A 10,215-nucleotide genomic window follows, 5' to 3' on the forward strand; every position below is an offset into this window, starting at 1 on the left:
GATGCAAGAGCAAAAAAAATCATTTTTATGCTGATATTATTTTCTCTGTCAGGTATGAGTTTTAATTGCACCCATCAATATAAAACTCCTCATCATTTTGAATAATTCACAATAACAAGCCATACCAGAAGTATCAGGTTATTATTATTTTTTAAGAGAAGTAAGCCTTTATTTTCTTGTTTCACCAATAAAAACTGTCTGAGCTGATTGCTTTTTAGTGCTGAGTCAAAGAAACCAAATCCCATATTGTCATCTGACTCCTCCGACTCTTCCTTTGCTTCAACCTTGGCAGCAGCAGCAGGAGCAGCAGTGGTGGCAGTGGCCACAGGGGCTGCAGCCACAAAAGCAGATGGATCAGCCAAGGAGGCCTTGACCTTCTCAGCAAGTGGGAAGGCATAATCAGTCTCCACAGACAACGCCAGAACCCGCTTGTACCCATTGATGATAGAATGGGGTACTGATGTAACAACAGTTGGGCAACCAATCTGCAGACATACACCGGCAACATTGTGGACACCCTCCAGGAAGCGGAATGCAGAGTTTCCTCTGTGATGCCAAGCACTTCTGGGTGGCAGATGCTGCCATTGTCAAATGCCTGCTGGATGGTCAGCCCCAAAGAGAAAGGGGAGATGTTCAGCGTATCAGCAGTGTGGCCTTGCTGGCTCCCACTGTGTCTCCAGTTTTAATCAGCTGCACATCACCCAGGATTTCAATGGTGCCCCTGGAGGTTTTAGTGGTGATGCCTAAAGCCTGGAAGAAGGAGGTCCTCTCTGGCCCTAGACCAGTGTTCTGAGCTGGCACAGTGACTTCACATGGGGCAATGGCACCAGCACATGCGGCAGCTGGCACTTATTGGCCGGCAGCATGTTGCTGATCTCAGAGGGGGTCCTCCCTGGTGAACACAAAGCCCACATTCACCCGGATATGAAGCAACAGTTTTCCAGAGCTGGGCTGTTTTCTGGATGCCCTTGGATGTTCTTGCATGTCATGGTGCTCTCGCCTATCAGCACCACAGCCTTCCCACGGAGGGACCTGCTGCATCTGCTTGGAGTCCACATTGTCTGCTCCTGCAATGAATATTTTGGATAATCATCCAGAAATTGGATGATCTTCGGGAAGCAGTCGGATTTCCAGGCCACCCTGTCATCCCTGGGCCTCACAGCACTGTGTCAGGGTTTGCCATGCAGGGTTTAAAGACGTTGTTGCTCTCACAAGGGCGCCTAGTGATGGTCAGGTTATTTTCTAACAAACATAAACTATGTACTGTGGAAAAAGGTTGAACTATTCTGACAACATTCAGGAAAATTCGTGCAAGCCTTTGAAATGGCAAAAAAAAAAAAAAGATTACTGAGTGTTCTGTTTTTTGCATCCTTCTGAATTACCTCCTTTGATTTTCTTTGAGCTATTTACAACTCATAAATGGTAAAAAAAAAATGAGAGCAACACAAAGGACCTCTGTCCATAAATGTGAAAATGATTTTTGTCCAGTGGAGGGACAGTTGATTTCTCTTCCCAATCTGTGTAAAAAGGCAATTTTGTATCTGTTTGTCAACTCACTTTAGCATTCCTTATCTATCTATCCATCTATCTATCACTTTGAATTCTCCTTGGAACCAAAGATAATATTTGACTGATTCCTTCCTCCATTAATGAGTCAAATAAAAGCTTTGACACATATTCATTTTATATTTGCATGAGAATCACGATTTTTTTTACCTTTACAAAATATATACCCTTTAGCAATCCATTTGAAAGCTAAATCCAATCACTGATATTTGATCAGTTGGTGTTAAAATACTTTCTCAAGCACCTCAGAAGTCTTTTTAAGAAAGCAATTCTTAAGCAATTTATTTCTTTACACATATTTTTGGTACTATTTCTGGCTAAAGGGAAGTAATTGTAATGACCAGCGAGATAGAATTTGGGGCATTGTTTGTCACAGGGAAACTGAAAGTGGCTGGAAGGAAGAGGGAGAGAGGAGCAAGAGAAAGAGAATGATAATGACTATTTTCTTTAGTAAAATAAAAAATAACCCTAAACCACATCCTTGGAGAGAGTTGGACAATGCCTCTAGCACCATGGACCGAGCGACAGCTTTACTCTTAAGCCATTCCTCCCCAGCATGAGAACTAACCCTGCAGGAGGAGGAAGGAAGGAAAGATGGGGAAGAAAAGCCTGCAGCAGCACCCCTAGATGCCAGCACAGCATTTCTGTCGTTTCACCCCTTCCAGACATTTCCTTGCAAAGCGTTCCCTTCCCCTGAGTTCTGTCTCTTCGATGCGATAGGGGAGGAAACGCTTTCCTCAGATTCTCTCAGGGCTTCTGGCTGTGCCTGAGATTTAAACTGACAAAGATTAATAGGAGAAAAGCATACACATGTTATTGAATTTTTATATGTGCGTGGTGGAGCCTTCACAAGAGAATGAAGACCTGAAGAAGTGAGCCGAACAAAAAGCTTTTATACCCTTTTAGACAAAGGAACAATAAATTTGTGAAGAACTGGCAGGACAAATGGGTTTAGGCTAGAGATAGTAAAAGCTAAAGAAGTAACCAGGAAGATAAAGGACAGTTTAACAAGATTTGCACAGATTTCTTGGCTCAAATTCCCCATCTCTGGAAATGAGAATGTCTTTCCTTCTCCCAGTACAAGGAGGGTACCTTTCACATGAGTGTTTTATTTTTTTTTAATTGCTTAACTGGTATTAATAACATGACATATAATCCCTATACCTGATATAATTGTTATGTAAAATACATAGGTGAATACTATCTTATTTTAAAAATATAAAATAAATAAGCAAGATGTGAAAATGGGAAGTTTCTAGTAAAGAAATGAAAAAAAATTAAAAAAAGAAATTTTGCTTTCCTTATCATTTGAAGAAGTATAATTATCATTTAAACAATATTGAAGTTTATTAAACACAAATTTTAAAGTATTATAAAACAGTTAGCTTTCTTCAGCTTCAAGGTTTATGTTGCTCCCAAGGTTATGTTGCACATAACTGAACTTTCACACCTGCTAACACCCCCTGACTGGATTCCACCTGGGATTCTAAGGCATCAATTTCTTCCTGCAAATTTTTCTCTGCTTCTTCTAACATTTCTTGTGTTTCTCGAGAATGGCTAACAAACACACCACCAGTATGACACGGTGTCATCAGGCAGTCATCATCTGCAAGAGTGATATCCTCGCAAGCAGCTTCTAAATTTTGCGGTTGTTTCTTTTTCATGACTATTTTTTCCTTCAGCTCTGTGATTCTACTTGTATTCTGTGCCAATTTGTTTATCTTTTGTTGACCTTCAAGTGTAACATTGACATATGCCTTCTTCACGGTGGCCATCGAGGACTGACATGGGAGTTTTAGAACCCGTTCCAGAGAACAATGGGAAAGGGGGGAAGGTCAGAGTGACCTTCTTGCTTCCTCCATCTTATAAAATTCCTTTAGCTTAAGATATTTAATATGACAAGGTGCTGTATTTTGGGGTAGTGTGTTCTGAACCCAATCAATGCTTTCACTATGTGTAGGGACTGTATAGAGAGGTAACGTGAGGGGTTAAATATTTCAAGAGGAGCGAAGCTGGGAAGCAGAGATTTGGATCTGGGTGGTTCTGGGCTGGATCCTGTGGGAGTGAGGAGCTGGAAGAAGAGGAACAACCACAGGGGCATCTAGGAGGGCAGACGTGTGGCTCTCTCTGAATACTGAGAAACACTGGAGCAGGCACCCTAGTGATGGCCCTTGAAGGCAACACAGCACTCTTTATTGGCCCTCCTCATGCCCCTAGCACCCAGCCCTCCTCACAGGAGACTTCTAAGAGCAGCCCCAGAGGTAGAGGGCAAGGGCCTGAGAACCAATTTGAGGAGGGAGTTGGGGGATGAGTGCAGGGTGGTGTGAGTATGGGTCTGGGATCTGTCATCAGTGCCAGCAAGCTTTTAGCACCAAACTTGTGAATTTGGTGAGGGCAGGGGCATTTCTGAGGTCCTGAGTTTCCCTCATTCATTCATGCCTTTATTCATTCAGTTATTGACTTCAAGCAGTCATTTATGTAGAATTTGTACAAGATATTCAATAACATTTAGTAATCTCTACTAAGCCAGGGAAGAAGAAACCAACGGCACATTCAAATCAAGGTTATTTACAGGGGTGTAGGCAGAGTAGGGAAACCACAAGAATTAGTGCGGCATGCTGGGGCTACAAACCTCCGGGCACTGCTACCACCTCTGGGTCTGGAAGGGCAATGGGAGGGCATAAACTGAGACCTTTCACTGAGGGATCCCTCCCTGGATGGGGGTGGGTGGTGATCTGGTCACAAGTACTGATTTTCCTCCGTCTTGCAGATCCTCGGCCAGGACCTCCTCACCACAAATATTTTCTGAATGGTCCTGGAAGTCAGGGTGCAAGGGAGGGCTAGAGGCAGTCCACGCTAGTCAGCCTTCTGGGGAACAGAGCAAGATGAAAAGTGAAGAATGTATCTAGAGAGTCAAATGCAAAATATTCCACATATGTTGTGAGGTTCTGGGGCTTGTCCGCCTTGCATCTTTCCTCGTCTCTTTTCCTACTTCCTAAGAAAGAACCGGCAAGAATGGGCAGAAAAACACTGTTTAGGAAATTATTTTCACAACAGAAAGTCAGGTAGAATGGAATCAGCCTGGCTATCCATGAATTTTGGATTAGTCCTCCTTGGGCAGGTCTTTGGGTTCCTTCACTGCTCCCACCTGAGAAGGGTGCTGTCACTTGTAACAATATTTAACAGCACACTGTGTCTGTATTCTACATACTTTGAGGACACGTGCTGTGTCTTACTTATCTTGTGTGCCCAGAGTCTAGCCAGGGCTGACACAGAGTAAATGTTGAATGAAAGGATGCATGAATGCTTCAGTGCTTAATCAGAAGGTGCTAAGGGGTTTAGGGAGATAACAGTGCCTTGAATTTCTTTCACTCTCCCACAAGATGGCAGCAATTACCATGGTCCAGCTTTCCCGTGTGGAACTCCGTGCATCTTCATCTTAGATAAACCAGTGAATTATCTCTGCCCCATGTGGTACCCAGCTATGCTATCTGCTCACCCAGAGTCACTCTGCTGGGCTCTTCCCATACGCCTGGCTCTGTTTTCTTGCTCTCCAAGTTAAGAAGTTCCACAGGTTCCAGTTTCTCTGGTGGCTTGTTCTTACTCCTCTTTTCTCCAGCCACTTTGATGTGAGTAGAAACCTTACAGCCTGTCCTTGTACTGGGCTGGGAGGGCTTGAGCTGATCACTGTTTCACATTATACTCACCTCTGAAAAAGAGCACCATTTTCAGAAAATTGCTACTGAGTCAGTGTTCTTTTCAGGTTCAGTGATGAGAGTGTTCCAGTGAGATCAAGGGTAATTCACTTAATTTTCTTGAAAGAACTTACAGCTCCTAAGTGTCTTAGAAATCAAGAGCATTGTTTCTACATTTAAAAAAATTTTTTAGGTGCAGAAATCTTCCTTGGATTTTACTACCTTTGCGCTGCAGCAAAAATGGCCAAGATTTGTCTTCAAATTGACCAATTCTGGAATTAACATAAATTGTGCCCTGTAACTTTAAACAAAGCTATGTCTAAGAGATATGTTTACATTAGTAACACAAGAATATGAAGGATGAGGAGATAGGAGAGAATAAAGAAAAGAATGGTCATGTAGCACAATTGTTTTGGTGTACACTGGCCCCTTGGCAGGGGAGAGAGTCGGTCCCTGAGAGGGTGCTCCTCCTGAGTCTCTGTTGCTAAGGGACAGCTCACTCTCCTTCAACGCTGTTGTCTCCCAGGAGCCACCTGAATCTTGTTAATATGATATCATTTAAGTTTTAGAATGGCGCCATGTCAAAGCACGTTTTTCCAAAGTTAGGAACATGACTTACATACAAATATAGAACAAACGTATCTAAATGTATTAAACTCATAATTGGATGAAGGAGCTAGTAACAGGGCAAAGTTGGTTTCCAAAAGCTTTGGAGGAAGAGGGATTTATGTAGCACATCAAGAAAAATATTTTTTAAGGATGGTTAAAGTCCTAAGACAATAATATAACCTTTGGTATTATTTTTTTCTATTGGACAGAAATCTACGAATTAATATGTAACTTCATAACAAACAGGAAAGTCAAACAAAGGTACATTTTTCCAGGGAATCAAATAATCCTTGGGCAGGCCTGATAAATAGTGACTCAGGATGATGTTGAAAGGACATAAAGTGATCCTTTTTATTTCTTACCACTTCCTGTTAAAACTCCAGCCTTTTTCTCGCTAGACTGAAAGCATCATGGAGTCAGCAGCTGGCTGTGTCTTTTTCACAATTATGAAAAATATGGAAACACATAACGAGCAGTGACAGACACTAAGTATGCTCTGCACAAATGCTTGTTTGCTTGAATCAAACTGAGTTTTAGAAAGCTCAGTAACTTGCATAAGTGGTGAGTGGCAGATTCCCTGAGATTTCTTATAACTTCTCAGTAAGGAGGAGTATTAGTTTCTTGGGGCTGCTGTGGCAAATGATCATGGACTGGGTGCCTTAAAACAATAGAAATGTATCTTCTCACAGTTCCAGAGGCTTGAAGTCTGAGAGGGGTTGGCAGGGCCATGATCCCTCTAAGGACTTTCGAGAAGAATCCTTCCTTGCCTCTTCCTAGCTTCTGGTGGCTCCTTGGCTTTTAGCTGTATCACTCCAATTTCTGCCTGTCTTCACATGGTTGTCTTCTCTTGATGTGTCTCTGTATTTCTGTGTCTCTTTTTTTAAGGACACAAGTGATTAGATTTAAGGCCCATGCTAATAAAGTATGACCTCCTCTTAATTTATATCTTAATTAAATCGGCAAAGACTATTTCCAAATAAGATCACATATACAGTACCATCAGTTAGGACTTGAACATATTTTTATGGCAAACACAATTCAACCCATTACTGTCTATACTATACAACCCATTACTCTGCCTATACTATACTATACTATACTATACTATACTATACTATACTGTACTATACACTGTAACTATACTATTCTATAGCTATAACAGGAGGCTTCGGAGTCAGAAGATCTTGGGTTTGAATTCCCTTAGCCCACTTAGTCAGGTAAGAACCTCTCAGCATTGTGTGGAGGCTTTCTGCTTCCCCAGGTGCTGGGGGAAAATCCTGTTCTGTGCTTGGTGGAATTTCAGGAGCCCTAGGCACTTATGACTGTTTTGCATCAAGTCACCTTGTTTTGATCTGCTATCTCTAGCTCTGATAATAAATCCCTTTCATGTTCTCTGAATAAAGCACTTCCCTTTTACCCAGGTTCTAGTAAGTAAATTCTTGACCCTGTGTTGTCTGAGGTTTTGATGCCTGTTCAGGAGACCAGTTCTTGTGGGACCTAGTCCATACCTTGCTCTTGGTAAAGTGCCCAGGTTCCACCAAGCACCAACTGAGCTGTGAGTTACTAGAGAACAGGGAGGGAGCAGACATTCTACTCTGACTGTCAAAAAAGAAAGTGGCTAGAGGGGACCTGTTCTTTTTTGTGGCTGGCCTGGCATTCACAAGGTGTGGTCAACAGATTTCCAGTCTGGACATGTCAGTGGTGTCCCATCAGGGCGCCTGTGCCGGAGAGGGCTTTTCAGGTATGGGAGCAGCAGCAGTTCTCAGCATGTGGCTGAAGAGAGCAGCAGTCTTCAAGTTTTTAGCTTTAAAAACCTTCCAAGTTAGTTTTGAGAAACTATGAACCCCCTCACACATTTTTAAGTTACTGTCTAAATTTTTTTACCATAAGATTAGATAATTGCAAGAGATGTAATTTTGTCATTTTGTAATATATTAACATTTAAAAATAAAAATGTTCCATCATGCTTTTCAAAATGTCCAGTGGAAGCTAGATTCTATAATAATTTAATATCATTAACATGTCTTTACATATTCATGAACAAGTTCTTTTAAAATGGTTGGAATTTTTGCAAATTTCTTTTTTCCTCCTTGAATTCACATTTCCATTTTAATTCTTTCTCAGAATTTAACCCTGATTTGATATATTTTAAGCCTAAAACTGTCTTGTTGTTTACTCTGTCTTACTTCTTTGCAAAAAAAAATCAAAATTTAAAATTGTCTTTTTGACAAACACCATAAAAGTTCTAAGAGTTAAATTTTTTTCCATTTTGGTTGAGTGATTTTTACATAATCAAAAAAATGTAAAGATAATACATTTTGATAAATAATTAGTAAATATAAAATATAAAATTTGTTAGAAATCCAGTTCCTAATGAAATAACTGTTTTTCCCTACTTAGTTCTTGTATCTATGAATAATTATTGCTTCTTGCTAGAATGAGACCATTTTACATTAATTTTATTACTTTTCATTTTTACAGATCAATGTGCTAAGAAATATTCATATAAATAATATATTAATGTATCAAATGTACCAAAAAGTCTTTATCAAGACTCAATAAATGATTACTAATTACAGTTATTACTCTTCTCTTTGAGATGCCTTGATTAACTCCACATAACCACAGAGGACTGAGAAAGTGGAAATATCCCTTATTTTCCATATTTTTGCCAATACATGTGTTTTATAAAATGCTTTTATCTTAATCCCATGATTTAAACATATTTTCACTGAAATCTTGGAGCTGAAACTTTTCTTTATTTGGACAATGGAGGCCTCTAATTGGCAAACCGGTCATCTCATCAGTCCCAGTCACATGACTAACTGTCCATCAGGAAAAGTTTCACCTCATTGTTTCAATTTAAATATTTGTGTTTTGCATTTCAAAAAATAGTATAATAATCAGTGGAAGAAGATTATGGAATACATTTTATAAGACAGATTACTAATAGCCAAGATTTAAATGATGTAGATCTAATATAGTTACTTTATGAATGTTTTATCAAGTCTTATTTATAAAGGTAATTAAAATGTTCTCATCACTTAATTTGTAAAATTGAAATATAATTTTTAGCTTAAAATATTACTTATTTATGAGCTAGAGAGTAGAGAGTATAATAAAAAGTATGCCAGTGTCCAGTTTTTGGGATTTACTAAATAAGAACAATATATAAAATTAGAATTAACTCCAATAATTTTATTAGACATCATGATCAAGTTTCCCTATGTATTTAACTGGTGAGAATGGCCATCATAAACAAAGCAACAAACAACAAGTGTTGGAAAGGATGTGGAGAAAAGGGAACCCTAGTGCACTGTTGGTGGGAATGCAAACTGGTGCAACCACTATGGAAAATAGTTTGGAATTTCCTAAGAAAACGAAAACTGGAATTGCCTTTGGACCTAGCAATTCCACTGTGAGGATTGGACACTAAGAAGCCTGAAACACCAATCCAAAAGAAATGATTCACCCCCATGTTCATAGCAGCACAATTTACAATAGCCAAGTGCTGGAAGCAACCTAAGTGCCCATCAGCAAATGAGCGGATCAAAAAACTACAATACATTTACACAATGGAATTCTATGCAGCAGAGAGAAAGAAGGAGCTCCTACCCTTTGAGATAGCATGGGTGGAACTGGAATATATTATGCTAAGTGAAATAAGTCAGATGTTGAGGGACAAATACCATATGATCTCACCTTTAAGTAGAACCTAATCAACAAAACAAACAAGCAAGCAAAATATAACCAGAGACACTGAAATTAGGGACAAATGGACAGTAACCAGAGGGGAGATGGGAGGGGATAATTGGGGGAAAATGGTGAAGGGTTTTCAGGAACAACTGTAAAGGACACAGGGACAAAACCAAGGGCGGGGGTGGAAACAGGGGAAGGAGGTGGGGAGGGCTGGAGTGGTGGAGAGAGGTCGGGGGAAATGGTAGAAAACTGTACTTGAAGAACTATAAAATTAAAAATAATATTTAAATATATTTTAATAAAATATATACTTTAATATATATTTTAAGAAAATAAAATATTTTATTTTTAGTTTTGAAAAAAGTTTTCCTATGTATTTAAATAAAAAGAAATGTAAATAGTACTATTAAAATAATTAGTTAAGCAGGTAGCATTTATTTAAAAAACAAAGAAATAGAAAATACTAAATATTTTAAGATTAAATAAGATCAGGATGAATTATTGAGGTAAATATTTCCTTGCATGTTTGATAAAAATAGATTATAACCTCATACTGAAAAATATACAGCAATTCTAAAAATAGTTTGTAAAGTTTTATGTGTAATTTTTTATTCACTGAGTTTTCAAACTCTTGGTAGCTGAAGAA

The 10,215-nt window shown here is 39.3% G+C and overlaps 2 pseudogenes; both read right to left on the bottom strand.

Annotated features, from left to right (window-relative positions):
* Positions 1–36: 36 nt before the first annotated feature.
* Positions 37–2,235, bottom strand: LOC123826946 (annotated as a pseudogene).
* Positions 2,236–2,947: 712 nt separating this feature from the next.
* Positions 2,948–3,341, bottom strand: LOC123826947 (annotated as a pseudogene).
* Positions 3,342–10,215: the final 6,874 nt, after the last annotated feature.

Source organism: Phyllostomus hastatus, unplaced genomic scaffold (assembly GCF_019186645.2).
Source record: "Phyllostomus hastatus isolate PE091 unplaced genomic scaffold, TTU_PhHast_1.1 phas_contig_86, whole genome shotgun sequence".
Lineage (NCBI taxonomy): Eukaryota > Metazoa > Chordata > Mammalia > Chiroptera > Phyllostomidae > Phyllostomus > Phyllostomus hastatus.